General features: G+C 36.4%; 1 protein-coding gene and 1 non-coding gene across 15 annotated transcripts in view; both read right to left on the bottom strand.

Annotated features, from left to right (window-relative positions):
• Positions 1 to 18,692, bottom strand: part of LOC146402252 (uncharacterized) — a 1,625,488-nt gene that overhangs the window by 524,236 nt on the left and 1,082,560 nt on the right. The window lies entirely within an intron of this gene.
• Positions 16,891 to 16,996, bottom strand: LOC146402254 (U6 spliceosomal RNA). The gene has a single exon (XR_014808780.1). It is a non-coding gene; the product is annotated as a U6 spliceosomal RNA (small nuclear RNA).

Here is an 18,692-nt window from a genome sequence, read left to right as displayed (position 1 = left end):
GAATGGTATAAATACCAATTATAATTCTTAAACTTTTTTTTTTTTTTCCTTGAAGAGGCCATGGCTCTAGCATTTTACCAGAGGAATCTGTGAAATGTTTTGTTTCTGTTTTGATTTCCTTAGTGACTTTTTTTTTTTTTGCCTAAATCACATATCATTGCATTTTGTTTTAAAAAATGAAAGGGGATACTCCAGTATTGAAGAATGCTGACTCAAGCTGAAAAGATAAAAGAGTTTATCCTAGGTTACCGTTTGAAAAGTCAAAGCTTGAAATTGAGGGATGGGATTCAGTAATCCTGAAAATGAGGAAACTACAAGAGGAGGAGTCACAAACACATGAAAATAAATTACATCAAAATTATTGAGCAACTCGAGTGTGCATACCAAGGGAAAGATTTCAAGCAAAAGCATAAGTTAAAAAGATAAAAATAACTTATAGTTTTAGCTATTTCCACCACACAATTTGGGATTTGATTCCAGCCAATGCAGCTGTTTTAATTAGCCAGTTAAATACTCTTTAGAGGAAGATAACACAATCCAATGCATCTGAAATGTTTTACTCACAATGTTCAGTATGCAATAAAACAGACCAGACATATAGAGAATAAGAACCATATGGCCTATAATCAAGAGAGAAAACAGTAAGTAGAAGTTGATTCCAAAATGGCATAGACATTATGAATTGCACACAAAGACTTTAAAGCAGCTATTATAAATATGTTAATAGACTTTTAGTAAAGATGACCATCATGAGTGAACATATGAAGAACCCTAGCTGTAAAATAGAAACAATAAAAATATAACAAAATTGAAAGGTACAATATTTGAAATGACTGCATTTGCACATCTTAATAGCAAAGCAGAGGCAGTAGAGGAAAAGGTCAATGAATTTGAAGGTAAATCAGGAGATATTTATCATTCTAATAAAGACAAAGAGAAATAAAGAGGATAAATGAACAATTCTTCAGTGATCTATGGGATAATAGCAAACTATCAGCTGGAAAGAAGAGGCAGATAAAGAGTAAAAAGAGAGTGGAGAGGGACAGTGTGATAGATAAATGTCTAAATAGTGGGAAATAAATAGATACAGGAATATCTAAATACATACACACACATACACAGACACCCCCCCAACACATTCTACCCCGTTTTTCTGATTGAAAGGGATTAAAAGTAATGATATATTCCTAGCAGTGAGCACACACAGCATTCAGATCCTGTTTTAACACACAACTCTCTTCTCGAATCAGAAGCCAGATTGAATCCAGGCTTAAATCAGGGAAAGTTAACAATAAACTTGGTAATATAGATGTGTCATAAAATAATGAATTATACAAAGATAAGCACATATCCAAATAAAAAGTAGCCAACTGAAGAGACTTCCACTGGCCAACACTGAGACAATTTAGGCACCAAAAAATAAGAGGAATGGATTATTGCTCATTGAGTAACAGAAGAATCCATGATTACACAATAATGCAGGTAAGCAAATGAATAAATAAATAGATGAGCAAGGAAGAAAGCTTTTCCTTATAGATGAATGTTAAGTAATAAATATAATGGAAATGGAGTATTTGGAAACTCATCAGTGGATGCTAAAACTATTGAGTGAAGGTTTAGTAAGAAAGAAAATAGTTTAAAAATATCTCCCCACAAATGACTTATTAATTACAAAGAGAAAGCAGTAACTTTACAATAGAGAAAACTCAATGACACTTCACATAATCAAAGTTAACATCACCAATATTGTGACTAGTTGGCATCATGTGCTTTGTGATATGATACACTGAGAAGGATACAGCACTATTTCTGTAGTATTCCCTCAAGTAAGGTCAAAGTATGAAGCTAATAATTCAGAGAGATCAGACAAACCCAAATTTAAGACATAGTTTAAAATACTTATTCACTTCTCTTCAAAATTCTCAAGGTCACCAAATGCAACTAAGAGCTGAAAATCTGTTCCAGATTAAAGAGATTAAAGATGTGTGAAAACTAAATACGTTGTGAAATCTCAGATTGGACCCTGGTCTAGGAGTGACAGACCTCTACAAACTACTATTGGGAAAATTCACAAACTGTGAACATGGACTGTGGACTATGTAATGGTATTGTGCCAGTGTAAATTTTCCAAAATTTCACCAATGAACTGTTTATTTATAAAATAATGCCTTTTTCTTAGGCATTACACACTGAAGTATTTGCATGAAAAGCATGATATCTATTACCTCCTCTCAAATATCTTTTTTAAGTTGTGTATGTATGTGTTTGGGTATGTAAAACTAGATATTGCAGCTTAGTTATAATTGTAGGCACTGGTAGATCTGGGTACAGGGCTTATAATTTCCCTATAGGCTTGAACTTACACCAAAATAAAAAAAAATTACAAAAAAATCATGTGACAACATGTAAAAAAAATCTACCCGTTAGTATATATATTCCGTAACATTTGACAATAGCTCTATTCTGTGTACACACATGGATGAATTATCAGGCTTCTATTTCTAGATAAATACATAGATAAATCACTTAGTTTCAAAATTAAAGACGATGAAACAATAATGGGTACAACATTTTATTTCCATGTTCTACTATTCAAAAGTAAAATATATAATTAATTTAAAAATATATTCTACTGGAAATCCATATGTAAGTCCCTATTAGTAAAGCTTTAATTTCACAAGAATGACTATAGTGATATATATATATATATCACATGGCTTTTAGCTTATTTTTGTTCATGTCAGTATTAAAGGACTTTTATTCAATTCATTTGTAAGGGCACATTGACTGCATTTACAAATAGCACAAAAAATGTTTAATCCACTAATCTTTAACTATTTAACTGGCAGGCATCATGGTTCAGATTTAACTAAATTAACTTTAAGAAGGTCAAATGAAACAAAAATAGATGTACACATACAAGGTTACAATTACTGCTACTTATATGAACATATCACGGGAATTGTGATTGAGTTCAGTTCAAAGTGGCTTAAAAGAGTTGCCCTCTATTTGATTTCATTCCTCCAGGCATTAGATCATGCAGCTTAGGTTTACAGAATATCCCGGACATCACACACACCAAGCTTCCCCTTCTAGTTGTCATAATAGTACATAATGCCCTTCGAGGTTGGACTCAAACTTTTCTTTTTTTCAAAGATATTTCATTAGATTATGTAAGCTAGCATTAACCATTCACATCCCTGAGTTCCCACAGCATCCTGATGTATGTGAACCTCTATAGCATCTAATGAGAAATCTACATGTCAAACTTAAGTGATAGTATTTGTGTATAACTCCTTTACTGGATTGAAAGCCTAAGGACAGAGAAAAGTCATATTTTTTTTTCATTATTTGTCTATCATGGCTCTTGTCATACATGCCAAATAAGCTAATGCCACCTTATATATAATGTTGATAAACATCTTAGCATAATGTCTGTATGCTAGAAGGTCTACTGTGATTGATCTAGCTAAAATACACCACAAATGTCCGGCTCAGGCTGGTACCCCAGCCTAACAGTTAAGAGCATAGGGTTGCCAGTCAAAAGTACCTGAAACTGAATTCTAGCTCTACTGCTTACTAGCTAGAGGATCTAGTGCTACTAATTTAATCTCTATGTGGCTTTGTCTCCTCAGACATAAATTTCGAATAAAGAAAAATATATTATTCTTAGAGTTGTGTGAGAATTACATATATTAGTGGATACAGAAGATTTAGAAAAATATCTGGCACTTAAGTGCTTTATAAGTGTTTGCTATTGCTATACCACGCATCAATAAAAAATAACTGATGGTACATAGGTGTTCTGCAGAGAAGGCGTGGTTATATTGAAGCATGCCATAGGAAGAACTGCTAAAAATAGTATAATTCTTATTCAAAACTCAGCCAACAGACCAGAGGAGGAATCTTGCTTCAACTATTTGCTAGCCAGATGATCTTGTGCAAATCCTGAGTTTCTTATCTAGGTTGTAGACTAGAATGAATAGTGAGAGAAAAGAGAGATTATGGGAGGGCAGATACAGGGAGATGGGTAGGAAAAGGGGAAGAAAGAAAATCTGCCTGAAATTTCAGTGAGGAAGGAGAGACTGGGGCCGAAAAGACGTGGAATAAGGTTAGTGAAAAATACCTCGGGGAAGCTAAAAGATAACATGAGAACAGGCAAATTAAGTGTTCAGTTTGAAGTAGACGCATTTTTGGAGAAGTGACCTCTCTTATATACCACTATATTTACAGAATTTCCCATCTTGAGCAAAGCATTTAGGTTAAATGGAACCAAAGAATTTAGGAAAGTATCTTGATTGATGACGTTTGGATAAGAATGACTGTAGAGAGAAGCACAAGCCCAAAGGCATAGGTATCCCCTGAGAATGCCAACCGCCCATAAAAAATCCCAGAAATATTAGCGGTTGATACAGACTTCTATAGAACAAAGGATAGGGATTGATATAAGCATACGAAAATTTCAAGGGATTAGGAAACCTTTCCTGTCATCTGGAAACATTATTATGTAGAAGGATAACATGTTGCTCTAAATAATGGAATTCGATAATGCCAACAAGAGTCATTTTATTTACTTTTTTTCTTAATGTCTTCAGAAAGCATAATGGAGAACAATATTTACAGAGGTTACAAATTGGCCAACTTCATTAAAATGTGGACTATTTTGACAATTAACTCTATACAAAAATCATTGGGAGTTTATAAACTATCTGTTCCTTAACTTGTTTAAACTGAACAAAATGACTCGTTGGCGTTACTACCAAGGGGATTTAAGCCTGAGAAGAGAAGTAGTTGATCTTTGGGACACTTCTTAAAAATAAGAACGTAGGAAAGAGAACCAAACAAAGGAATGGGGATGACTGTAATATTTAGTAAGAACTGATTCTGACTTGAATGAAAACCTTAAGAGGATATAAATCAAAGAGTATAAATTAGGTCTAAATAACATGGGAGAAAATCAAGAATCCTAATTTTAGAAAATTTTGAAAATAACAGATACCAGGAGGTAACAGTATAGTAGTGGGATTATCACATTTGAGGCAGAGAGAAGCTTGTAGCCAAATGATGCCCTCAGGGCTGATGCTGTGGTCTGAATATGAGGCTTGCAGCTAATAAAGCAGCAATGTACGACAGAAAGATGTGTATTGTAAAAGGGGGGGTGTCATATGACTCTAATATGTGGATGATAGGATGATTTCTACCTGTCTTGGAAGATATGAATATTTTACAAATTTATTAGTTTTTGGACATCAACAAAGTTTGGGGTCTTACTGTTGAGATGGAAACTTAAATATGAAGAGATGTTCAGAGCTGACTGAAGATAACCAAGGAAGCACACAGTCACACCATTGTTTGGTAGTAACAAACCTTTTGGCTTTTTACCATAGAAGTTTTAGAAGAAACATTTCTTATTTTCCCAATTTTCTTATCATTTGACTATCATTTAGTGCACTTTCTAAATCCTCTTGCAGTCAGAATACAGTAAAATGTTTTTAAAATCCTACTATTTCCATGTTTCTTGAGACTATGAATTTAAATAGCTTTTCTATCTCCTTAAGAGATATGATTCCATAAAACTTCTATTCCAGTCTCTTTCTGTCTTTTGGTTTCATTTTCCTCCCATTTACTCTTCCAGAAAATAACCATAAACAACTTTCCACCTTCTCAGATTTCCACATCTTCTTTATTCTTCAGAGTGAATAGCTTATTTCAACACTCCTATTCTGCCTCCTGTCACTTCTTAGACTGATGAATATTATCTTATTTTTCAATCTTCAAATTATAGATCATTTTCTCAAGCAGGACCTTTATGACCTCCAGCCTTTGTTACTCTAGTTTTCCTAATGTTCCAACTATGCCTAACACTCACTGAACATTTCACTGCAACTGCTTTGTTACAGTTTGTCTTCTGCCCTAGGATATCAATGCAATCAGGATATCACTGGATATCATACAACATTCTAGTGTTGATTTGAGAGATGACGAATAAATTATTTAATAAATGGATGGATAGAGAGGTTAATAAAAAAGATGAGAAGAAATGTAGATCTACCAGGTATGAGTAATATTCTATATTACATGAAGGTAGAATATAGAGATAAATGGGATCTTGCCCTTACCTTAAGAAGCTAAAAATTTAGATTGAGAGATATACATTCAAACGACGGAAACCCAGGCAGGGGAATAAAATACACGCTATTTCAAAATACATAAGCCAAGTGCTCCTGGGGGATGTAAAGGAAGGAGGGAGCCTACCTGGAGGCATCAGGCAAGGCATCACAAAGCATCTGATTTCAGTCTTGTACACAGAATACAAAGTTGATAGATTTGGAGGCAGAGAAATGATTGTTCCAAGCTGTAGAGGCTGGGTCAAAGACAACATCATCAGGTCTTAAAGATTAGGCTGTGTTGAAGTAGGTTTGTATGAAAAATATTTAATCAGGAAGAACACAGACATGGAACACAACACAGACGGTTCTACCCATCAGGCTAAAGAGTTCAGAATTTATTCCACAGGAAATAGAGACCCATAACAAATTTTGAGAAAATTAACAATCATTTTTTTATGGAGTTCCTGCCGTGGCTCAGTGGTTAATGAATTCGACTAGTATCCATGACGATGAAGGTTTGACCCCTGGCCTCGCTCAGTGGGTTAAGGATCTGGCGTTGCTGTGGCTGTGAAATAGGTTGGTGGTTTCAGCTCCAATTTGATCCCTAGTCTGGGAACCTCATATGCTGCAGGGGTGGCCCTAAACACACACACACACACACACACACACACACACACAATCATTTCTTAAGGACAATAACTGGAAGTGATATGGAGAGTTCCCTATAGAGATTGAAAGCATCGAAGTGAAATATGAGGCTATTTAAATGCCAATGGGAAAAGCTGTAATAAATGTAATACCATGTCAAAAATCTATTAATATAAAGTTTATATGCCCTAGTATACTTGAATGACCATCTTCAATATATTTGTAATAGGCACATCAACTTAGATGTTAAGATTGATAAGCCTATAGAGAAAGTGCCAAAGGCAACTTACTAAATTTTATATCTGAGAATCAAATTTGAAATGAGACATGTATTCAAACAGATTGAGGCTACTGAGCTATTGAGGTATTTATCTGTTAATTAGATCAATGTTAAGTTTATACATGTGTCTATAATTTATATACAAGGAGGTTCTATCCTATCAAAATTTGCCTTTAACTATCATAGCTTGTTTTGAGAACAACCCATAAACTGAAATGACATATTATATTTGCAGCTTGAAAAATTTAGTGACATATATATTGATTTGGGGACTTATTTATTTAGCTTTTGATTGTGCTTGTTTTTCAGGTTTATTGGTGGGGGGGGGAGGGAAGCTAAGGAGAATGTGATTGAAAAGCTGTATTTATTTTGATGTCCTGGATGTGTTTATCTGTTTGCTTCATCCTGATTAAGCTGCAGCTTGTGCTAACCTTAGTGAATGCCTATCTTTTTCCTGATTTAATTGCAATTGCCTGGAGCTTCAATCTGCATCAAGTGCTGTGACAGCTTATAAAATAACAACAAAACAAACCAAAACCAAAGTCAGCTGGGGAGGAGGAGACAAGAAGGAAAATGAGAAGTGAGAGATTTGTATCTTACTGAATTTCACTGAGTAAATACAGGCATTCCCCTCACATTCATACATTGAAATCCTAACTCCCAGTGTGATGATATTTGGAGTGAACCCTTTGGGAGATCATTAGGTTCAGATGAGCTCATAAGGATGGGACACACTGATGGGATAAGTGCTTTTCCAAGAACCAGTTCAAGGATGGGGGGAGAAAGAGATACAGGAGAGAGAGGGAGAGAGAGATCCCTTGAGTGCAAGTCCTAAGAAAAGGCCACGTAGGACCTTGACAGGAAGGCAGCCACTTGCAGGCCAGAAAAGAGGACCTCCTCAGACATCAAATCTGCTGGCACTTTGATCTTGATGAGAATTAAATGCCAGTGGGTTAAGCCATCCAGCCTATGGTCTTTTGTTAGGGCAACCCGAGCAGACAAAGACAGGGTGTGTATTGTACATTTTGTTATACATATTTCCCTTTCCATGAGCTGTCCTTGTCCTCTTTTCCCTACGCATTTTAGCTTTTCTCTGCAGAACAAAGTAAGAATGTGATATTCAATGACTACAGGTTTTCTGAGTCTTACCAACTGTAAAAGGGGAGAACAGCTTAATTTTCATATCAAACTTGAAATAGCAGAAGTGTTTCCTTTAGGCTTTGATAGATTAACAAACAAAATAAATGGAATAATTATCTGAAAACAAAAAGAATAAGTTTCCAATTGCTTGTAATAATATGGCCTCCTTTGCATCCAGTCTCTACCTGTGCCTGGTGGAAACCTGTCCTTGAGGATGGCACAGGACAGACAGGTGAAGGTGACATTTTTAACTGGGAGAAATTCTTACATAAGGCTGGTAAAAGCCTGGTCAGGGTGAGGTCTAATCAGACAAATTGTGGGAGAGCAGTGAAAGTGGAAATTGAGACAGAGGCCACAAATGGTCATTCCAAAGGGTGGGAAGAAAAGGCAAACGGGGTAAATGTTAAGCAGGTTTCGAGAGGGTTCCAATGCCGCCAAGATTAGTTTCAATGCACCTTGAGAAGTGGTCAAGAAAGACTGCAAACTTAAAGGGAGTCCAGAATTTCCCACAAACTTAGTGATCCAGCACAGGGAGGCTCGATTCACCTTTTCACATAAAAGAATCACTGACATTATGTTATTTATTTATTTTTCAAAGACTAATTTGGCAGCCCTGACCCCTCATCCTTTCTGAAATCCTCTCCTAAAGTTCTTTGATTCTGTGATGTTGCATTACCCTGGGCTGTCTTCTCCCTTTTACTGGCTAATCTCCTCCTCATACCTCTCATCTATAAGCATCTCCCGAGTTACTAGGTCCAAGTGTGTTTTTTCCCTTGGACTTGAAGAACAGAATTACCAACTATCTATTGAAGAGTAGCTTCTGGATGCAGTGCTGTCATCTCAAACTTAACATGTTAATAATGGACTCCCTGGTCCCCAAACCATCTCCTCCTCCTGATCTCTGGTGCTTTTCAATAGCATCTTCAGCATTTTGGATAGTATCTTCATCATGGCTTTTTGGCTGCTTTTCCTTGCTAAGCTCATCACACCCTGGTGCTCTTCTACCACTTAGGGTGAATTTCAGCAGCAGTTAGCACAAGCAGAACTGAACTATAGGTAAGGGTTCTGCTCCCCTCACATCCAAAATTTACAACAGTTTATGCTGTTTGAGATGCAAATTTTGTATGTTTACAGAAGTTCCTGTGACTGTGGGATTTGTGTTTTATTCAGAAATATTTTGTTTAGTTTACTCGCCTGTATAGTAAGTGCTCTCATGGATTTCCTTTCAAACAATACTTTGCGTTTGTTTTCATTGTTTTTCTGTGTGAATACCTCATTATTCTCTCTCTTGAAATGTTTGGATTCTAGAGCTGTGTTAATGTATGTTCTTTCCTAATTTTCTGGAGGTCAGATCTCCAGTATCATCAATCCCACAGCTACTATGAGAGCCATAAGGCAAAATCTGTCTGCTTTGCTCAGAAGTGTTGAAACTCAGGACCAGCTCCTGTAAAAGTAGTGTTTCCTAACAATTTCTATTCCAAATAATCACAAACTAGTCAGACTTTCTCCATGTCTCAACTCTCAAATCTTAAATCATTCCTCAACCTGAGTTAAAAATAGCTACCTCATAAGCAATGGCAAAAAAAAATAATAGATGTAAAGTTTCTAATGGATTTCCTAGGATACACTGGCACTGGATAATTTCTGTGCATTGGGATTGTCTGTACTGCTGTTGCTTTTACAGTAGGTGTGGTTTACGAAAACTTTGGGGAATGATACTAGATGTACAAATATTGCTACTGAAAGCAATTTGACCTATAATGTAGTAGATTTTTTATTGTTACTATTATTATTGTTGTTCTTGTCATTACAGTCAAGTGTTCCTAAGACATAGACATATGCTACCACTTAGCGCAAGCGAAACCTACTTTCACATAATTAAAACCCACCAATTAAGATATTTCATCACGGTCTAATTACTGATAAATTAAGACCTGGGTCATTTAGAAAACAAATGTAAATTTATCTTGACTTGGTTTAAGACAATGAAGCCTGCATACTATTTGGTTTCTATTTAAAATTGTTTATATTTAAGACTTAAAAGAACGCAATAAATTACAACAACTTAGAAAACAAAGGGGGAAAATGCCATAGAGAAACATCCTGGCTCTAAGGGAATGGCACATCTGAAAAGAGGGGAAAAAAATCTTAAGTTGGCAGCCTATATTTCAAGTTGCTTTGCATGACTGCTTGGTATGCAGGTACCAGGTCACAGGTGGAAGACACTGAGGGCCGTTATACAACGTAAATGTTTATAATATATCATAATTACCAGCACACCTGTGGTAAATAACTTTTTGAAGTTGTGCAGCAAAGATGCTGAAAATGCTCAATAGAGAAGCAAGACATAAAAGTTCTCCCCCCTTCCCCCTCCCCCCCGGTTTTTCAACCTGCAATTGGCTAGTATCCAATCTGTGTGTTTCATTGGTGGGAACAGATACTTGTAGGGCTGTGAAGCCTACGTTTGTTTCTAACATATTCTATTTCTCCCCAGACACCTCCCCAGCTCCCAATATTAGACACCTAGGATCCTCAAGGACCATGTTTTCTTTCATCCTCTTGTCCTCTACTCCAAGAAATACCTTGTGCTCTAGGTTTTGTTTTCAAAAACAAAACAGTTAAGTATTTCCCTAACAGGTCCAGAAAACGATAGTTAACAAGTAAAAAAAAAAAATCACAGTTAATTACTGTTAACGTCTAAGTCAATAATTTTGGCCAAGTCTCCTAGTATTAAACCAAAATACAATTCTTCCCTCCATGTTTGCAGGCTCTGGAATCTAACTGATGTGGAACATGTGGATACAGGAGGGCCAAATGGACCTCATCATTTTATATAAGGACTTGTGCATCTGTGGATTCTGGTATCTGCGGAGGCTTCTGGAACAAATCCCCAGCAAATCCTGAGGGATGGTTGCATTTATTATTACTGTATTGCAAATCAGTTCATCTGCTTCCTTAGCTGTATATTTTGCATCCTGCTTACCTTAGTGGTATGCCAAGGTGTGTTGGGGGAAACCCTGGTCCAAGATTAACTGTTCTAATGAATCTGGTGTTGGCCCCAAACATCCACTTGGGAAAATTCTCTAGAATTCAACATCTGAGTTGAAGAATACCTGTTTTAAAACTTATTTTCATGTAAGATGATCAGAAAACTACACATTAGAAAAGTCTTATTATCATCGTCCTCTGTCACTCAACCTCATAGCATTTATGTTATTGATAGTCTTAAACTCATGGGTGAAACAGAAAGATTCATTGAGGTATCAGCTATACTACAAAAATATTTTTAAAGGACCGATTTCATTGCAATCTATAATATTCCTCCAGGTACCAGAGGATATTGAAGAAATTGGAACACAAATGCTGTGTTTCTGAATACATGCCTTTGTTCCTTTTTTTTAACCCCTTTTTCCCTCAATGGGCACTGAAAGGTCCATGATCCCTGAGTTGCCTTTAGAAGGGTTGGAGCCAGATTTATAGCCAACCACTTCCAAGTGCGGAGGTTTTTAAGACAAATATTGTGAGTACTAGGGCCACTCTGATTTTTATCATCTCATTCTAAATCTCACTTTCCATTTGCTCTACTTTCTTCATCCAGCAATTTTAGATTTTATTTTTGTTTTGTGCATTTATGTACGGTAAGTAGCATACACACTGCTTATTTTCAATTTAACACAAAATGACGTCAGCCTTTGCCTTGACCTCTTCCATTCCCTCCCATCAAACATGCTGAATAAGGAAAGTTACCGCAGAACCATCCCAAACTGCCTCTATCCTGTCTCTAACAAGAGACTAAATTGTTTTTCAGAGATAACACAACAAAACAGCAAGTCATGCAGCTGAAGCTAAGGCAAAGGAGAAAATTTTGACCTTAAATAATAAGTGAAAGCTAAGCTTCTTCCCCTCAAGGGAACCAAAGGCCCAGACTTGACCATAACCTGAAGACTGGAACCTTTTCAGAAGGCGCAGTTGTCTAGGAAGATCTGGTGCTAAAGCCCCCTTTACCACAAATTACTATATACGACCGAGTTCCAAGTCCTCCAATGGAGATCTACTCCGCCAGCCCTTCCACAGACCACCTGTCCTCCCCTAACTCATAAAACTTTGACTGGACCCTGATCAAGTAGACAGAGTCGAGCCCTTCCTTCTGTCAATTTGCTGATCAACCCTGCAATCAAAGTCTTTGTTATCTCAAAAGCTACTGTCAAAATATCAGCTTCTATGCGCTTCAGGCAGAAAGCCCTTTGTTTGGTAACATTACCCCAAAAATCTCCTTGTGGAGAAGAGATCGGATCAACAACATAACAAAGAAACTGTGTCTCCATCACGGAACGTCTCAGAAATAGATACAGTGACTGTCTCAGCCAGATCTGATCACATTTACTTTATTTCCCTCCAGCTTTTAAGTTAAAGTTTGCAAGTGAACTCATTTACGGGTCAGAGGTGCTTACCAAGTAATCAGCACATACTTCACAGGCCAGTGAGGCCAGTAGTGTTGATACAGTTTTGAGAGAGAAAAGAAAAGCTTTACCCCATGAACTCAGTGAGGAGGAAACACTGCCTGAGGATCTATCAACAGGGAATTAATGAGCCACAGGACATAAAGTCTAATAGAGAGCAAAGCATATTAATGAGCTCAAGGCTCCTGTTCACCCTCCACCAATTAGTCTGAGAAGAAGAAGACCTACCTCATGTCCCTGTCTCTGACTCTTCAATTAATTGTTTACACTGTTGCCTAAGGGTCCCAGTATTCCCATTCCAGTTCCTCATCACCTAGAGGATAAAGACCAGGCTGTGTTGTCTGTCATTCAAGCCCAGCCATAATAAGCCCAAAGCAACCTTCCTAGTCATCAGACACCCTCCCACATTCTCTACTCATGTATTTTTCCACATTGTTGTCTGAATAAATCATTCAATAACAAGTTCCTTTGGATTTTTAGGTACAGATTGGTCTTTTATCCCCAAATATCCTTTCCACCATGTTCCACCTCTGTTCAACTCCCACTCATACTTTTTTTGTTGGTTTTGTTTGGTTTGGTTTTGGCCATGCCCATGGCACGTAGAAGTTCCTGGGCCAGGGATGGAACCCACCCTACCACTGTGACCTGAGCCACAGCAGTGAAAAGGCCAGATTCTTAACCCACTGCACCACCAAGGGAACTCCAAATCCGTCTCATTCTTTAAGACACAGCTCAGATGTAAAATCGTCTCTGAAGCCTGTTACCATATTTCAGTCAGCATCTTCATATATGCAACTTACACTTTGACTGTGGAAAATAATAACTAGGTTTGTGGGTGTTCAGCATTTCTATAGATAAAGAAACTAAGCTGAAAGATTAAAGGGAGGTGGTCCTAGGGTTTAGTTCAAAGGACTATTGAGATAATTTAATACGGCCATATATGTTAAGTCTTTAGTACTGGATAAATATTAGCTACTTGGAAAATATTGAGGCTAGCTAGTAAGGGACACTTTATGAACACTACAGGTGGACTCTCTGACTGTGAGAGTAATCTTGTTTAGGTGAGCATACCTGTGTTGAGGACCTATTCTATGCCAATACTACAAACTCTGTGTTTTCACGTTGATTTCCTGTCTCGGTCTCCTACTGATTCTTAACAAATGAACCTTCTGGATCTCTTTTCTGCTGTATTTAGGAAACAATTGGGAGACCCATCCAAGTCTGAAGATGGAGATGCAGATGGCCACGAAATAAGAAAGAATTAAGTAGTGAGGCGCGTGCAGTGCTTTACCAAGCCACAGGGACTACCAAGCCACCAAGCTAGAGATGGAATTTATCAGATTTGTTTGGAGTTTTGACTTTGCCATATGGGTTCAGACAAAACTGAAATGCAAAACAGAATTGTAAATCATTCAAAGCTGTGAATCAAAATTGCCAAGTTTTACAGGCTCAACTGTGAGGTGGTGAGACCACAGGAAGAAGAGAGGTACTCTCAGGAAACAAAATGATCTCATTCTCTGTAACTCACACAAGGACCTACTATGTAGAAGACACATGCTAAAGATGATGGGGAAAACAAAGATGCCTTGGTAGACTGAGTGCTTTGAACATTAAATATCGTAATGGTAGCTGAGTTTTAGGAGCTCTCTAGGCACCCTATTATGAGCCCTGCATATAATATATTAAAAGCAGAGTCCTCCACACATGTAGGTTCATACATACTTCTCTTGCAAAATAAAAATATTGGGCGATGCCAGGTTTTACATACTAACAAACAAAATGATTTTGTCATTACCAAAATCATAACGTTAAAAAATTTTAGTAAATATTTTCTATTCCAAAAGTGTATATAACACATATACATAATTTCTAAAGCACAGATAAATGTGATTTACTTCACAGATTAAAAAAAAATTACTATAACAGGGAGTTCCCATTGTGGTTCAGCAGCTCAAGAACCCGACTAGTGCAAACGAGGATGCGGATCTGATCCCTGGCCTTCGCTCAGTGGGTTAAGGATCCAGTGTTGCTGCAAGCTGTGGTGTAGGTCACAGATGTGGCTTGGATATGGCATTGCCTTGGATGTGGTATAATCCAGCAGCTGCAGCTCCAATTCACCTCCTTGACTGGGAACTTCTATATGCCACAGGGGTGGCCCTAAAAAGAAAAAAAAAAATTTTTTTTACTACAATAAACTGATGAAAATAACATTCTTTTTTAAACATTCTTCAAATGGCACAAATACATGTCTATAGCTGCATAGTTTCTTCATTTGTCTATTTAGCACTTTAAATAAAGATTTTACTTTAAAAGCGTTTTAGAAAATTTGTCAGAAGATCAGAGAGGGTCTTCACACACCCTACACACAGTCTCCCTTACTGTTACCATCTCGTATTAATGTGCACATATTTCACAACTAGCCAAGTGACACTGAAAAGTCATGATTTACAAAAGCTACATTCTCTCCATAGCTCCTCAGGTTTTTGTTTTGTTTTTAATTACACTTTGAGATAATTTTAGTTCTACATTCACATGCAGTTCTACAAATAAAAGAACTTGTGTATCATTTATCCAGTTTCACTTAACTGTAACACAAAAATATCTTGGAGATATTGCAGGTTTGGTTCCAGACCACCACAATAAAACAAATTTTGCAGTAAAGCGAGTCACCCATTTTTTGGCTTCCCAGTGCATATGAAAGTTTTGCTTACACTGTGGCCTATTAAGTGTGTAACAGCATTGTATCTTTTTTTTAAAAGAGCACATACTGTAATTTAAAACACACTTTATTAATTAAAAAAGCCAATTACAATAGTAACATCAATGATCGCAGATCACCAAAACAATATAATAATAATGAAAAAGCTTCAAATGTTTTGAGAATTACTGAAATGTGACGCAGAGACACAAAGTGAGCAAATATTGTTGGAAAAATTGCACACTTGCGTTGACGCAGGGTTGTCACAAACGCAACATCTGTGAAGCACAATAAAGCAATGAAACATGATCGGCCTATATCTTGCAAATCTGTAGAACAATACCACACCCAGGACAGTGACGTAATTTTCAAGATACAGAATCTTTCCATCATCACAAGGATCCTTCATGTTGTTCCTTCAATAGACAGAAACACTTTCTCCCACTCCCACCTCCTCCTTATCACTGGGAATCAAAAGTTGTTCTCCATTTCTATAATTTTGTCATTTCAAGAATGCAATATAATCAGAATCATGTAGATAACCTATTGGATTAACTTTTTTAAATATATAATGATTTTTTTTCATTACAGCTGGTTTATAGTGTTCTGTCAATATTCTACTGTACAGCAGGGTGACCCAGATTACACATGTACACTCTTTTTTCTCACATTATCATGCTCCATCATAAGTGACTAGACATACTTCCCAGTGCTATACAGCAGGATCTCATTGCTAATCCATTCCAAAGGCAATAGTCTGCATCTATTAACCCCAAGCTCCCGATCCATCCCACTCCCTTCCCCTCCCCCTTGGCAACCATAAGTCTCTTCTCCAAGTCCATGATTTTCTTTTCTGTGGAAAGGTTCATTTGTGCCATGTATTAGATTCCAGATATACGTGATATCATACGGTATTTGTTTTTCTCTTTCTGACTTACTTCACTTGGTATGAAAGTCTCTAGCTAAAGTCAGAATAATTCTCTGGAGAGTCATCCAAATTAATGCATGTATCTATAGTTTATTCCATTTTATTGAGTATTATTTCATGGCAGGAATGTACATTACTTTATTCATCCATTATCAGGTATCTGCATAAAATAAAGCTACCATATACAGTTTTGTGTTAGTATAACTTCTATCAATCTAAGTGTCCAAGGATGCAATTGATGGGCTGTATGCTTAGTTTCTGAGGAAACTACAAAACTGCTTTCTAGAAGAGATAAATCATTTTGCATTCTCACTAGCAGTATATTAATGGTCCAGCCTCTCTACAGCCTTGCCAGTATCTGTTGTTATTTATATTTTCTATTTATGGTATTTTGATAGGTGAATATAGACATTACATTGCTGTGTTAATATGCACTTCATATATAATTGCTAATTAATTTGAACATTTTTCATGTGCTTATTTGACATTCACTCATATATTCTCTTCACTGACATGTCTCTTCATGACTTTTGCCCATATTCCAACTGGATCATTTTTGTACTGTTGAGTTTTTGATTAGTTTTAGGAAGTCTTGACTCTTTTTAAATTAGAGTATAGTTTATCTAAAAAATATACAACACTTCCAAATTTACATGTCATCCTTGCTCAGGGGCCATGCTAATCTTCTCTGTATTATTCTAATTTTAGTGTATGTGGTGCCAAAGGAAGCACCCGAATTATTGAGTTTTAAGAGTTCTTTGTATACTCTAAATTCCAGTCTTTGGCTAGATATGCGGTTTGCCAATATTTTTTTTTTTCATGTTCCGTGCTTCTCTTTTCATCTTTTTGAAAGGTTCTTTTGCTTAGCAAAACCCTGACATTCCATGGAGCCCGATTTATCATTATTTCCCTTTTATGGACTGTATTTTCAGTCCTTAGTCTAAGAACTCTTTGCCTCACTCAGATCTCAAAGATTATTTTCCCTCCCTCTTCCTCCCTCTCTCTTTTTTAAGTTTTATAATTTTCATGTTATATTGTAAAAGGTCAGTGCAACATATTTGTGTGTCTATTCCTGAATTTTTAATTTTGCTTTATGGATCCATGTGTTAATTTCTCCACAAACACCTCACAGTCTTGATTAATGTAACTGTGTAATAAGTCATAAAATTGAGTAGAATGATCCTTCCCACTTTATTCTTACTTTTCAAAATTTTACTAACCATTATATTTCCTTGGACTTTTCATGTAAGTTTTAGGATAATCTTGCCTATATTTATAAAAATTATCTTATTTATATTTTGATAATAATTGCTTTAAATAAGTAAATCAGTTTGGAGAAAATATCTTTACATTGTTGGGTCTTTCAATACACGAATACAGTATGACTCTTCATTTATTTTGATCTCCATCTTCTTTCTTCAGTGTTTGTTTGTTTTTCATTTTCAGCATACAAATACCACATTTTTTTTTTCTTTTTAGGACCCCACTTATGGCATATGGAAGCTCCCAGGCTAGGGGGTGAATCAGAACTGCAGCTGCTGGCCTACGCCACAGGCACAGCAATGCCGGATCTGAGCTACATCTGTGACCTACACCACAGCTCATGGCAATGCTGCATCATTAACCCACTGAGTGAGGTCAGGGATCAAACCCATGTCCTCATGCATACTAGTTGTGTTTGTTACTGCTGAACCAAGAACTATTGTACTTTTTAAATGTGATGTTGATGTTTCATGACTTGGATATTCAAATACAATTATGTTTTGAATGTTTATCTTGTATTCTGTGAATTCAGTAAAATAATTTATTAGTTTTAGGAGGATCTTAGGAGATGCCTTGAGATATTTTATGTATTCAAGCATGTCATCTGCAAATAAATAAAAACTACATTTACATCTTTCTTTCTGGCCAAAACATTCACGTCCTATTCTTGCCTTGTTGCACTGGCTAGAACTTCCAGCCCTATGTTGAATATGCTGGTGAGGGAGCACTTGTTTTTAACTGAGAGAGAAAGGTCTACTTGTTTGTTTTTGTCTTAATTGTTTCTGATCTTAGAGGGAAAGATCTACTCAGCACATTAAGTACACTGTTAGCTATAGAATTTTTGTAGATATTTTTCTCAATATGAGGAAGGTCTTCTCTATTCCTAGTTTTTTAAAAAATACTTTATATCATAAATGATATTTGTGGAGTTATTTCAAGAACTTTTACTATATTAGCAATTTCATCAGTTGATATTACTTTGTTAGCCTGGAATATGGTAGACTATTTCGTTAGATTTTTGATATCAAACCAGTCTTTTATCACTGAGGATGGTGTACAATTCTTTTCATATATTGTTTCATTATATTTGCTAATATTTTGTTAAAGGTTTTCACATCTGCATTCATGAGGGATACTGGTTTTACAGTGGGCTTTTTGGAAATAT

This window comes from Sus scrofa, chromosome 6 (genome assembly GCF_054392235.1).
Source record: "Sus scrofa isolate SSC_HxYL_T2T_F1_AM1 chromosome 6, Sscrofa_HxYL_maternal_Yorkshire_Landrace_v2.0, whole genome shotgun sequence".
Taxonomy (NCBI): Eukaryota; Metazoa; Chordata; class Mammalia; order Artiodactyla; family Suidae; genus Sus; species Sus scrofa.
This window is presented reverse-complemented; position numbering and strand designations above follow the sequence as displayed.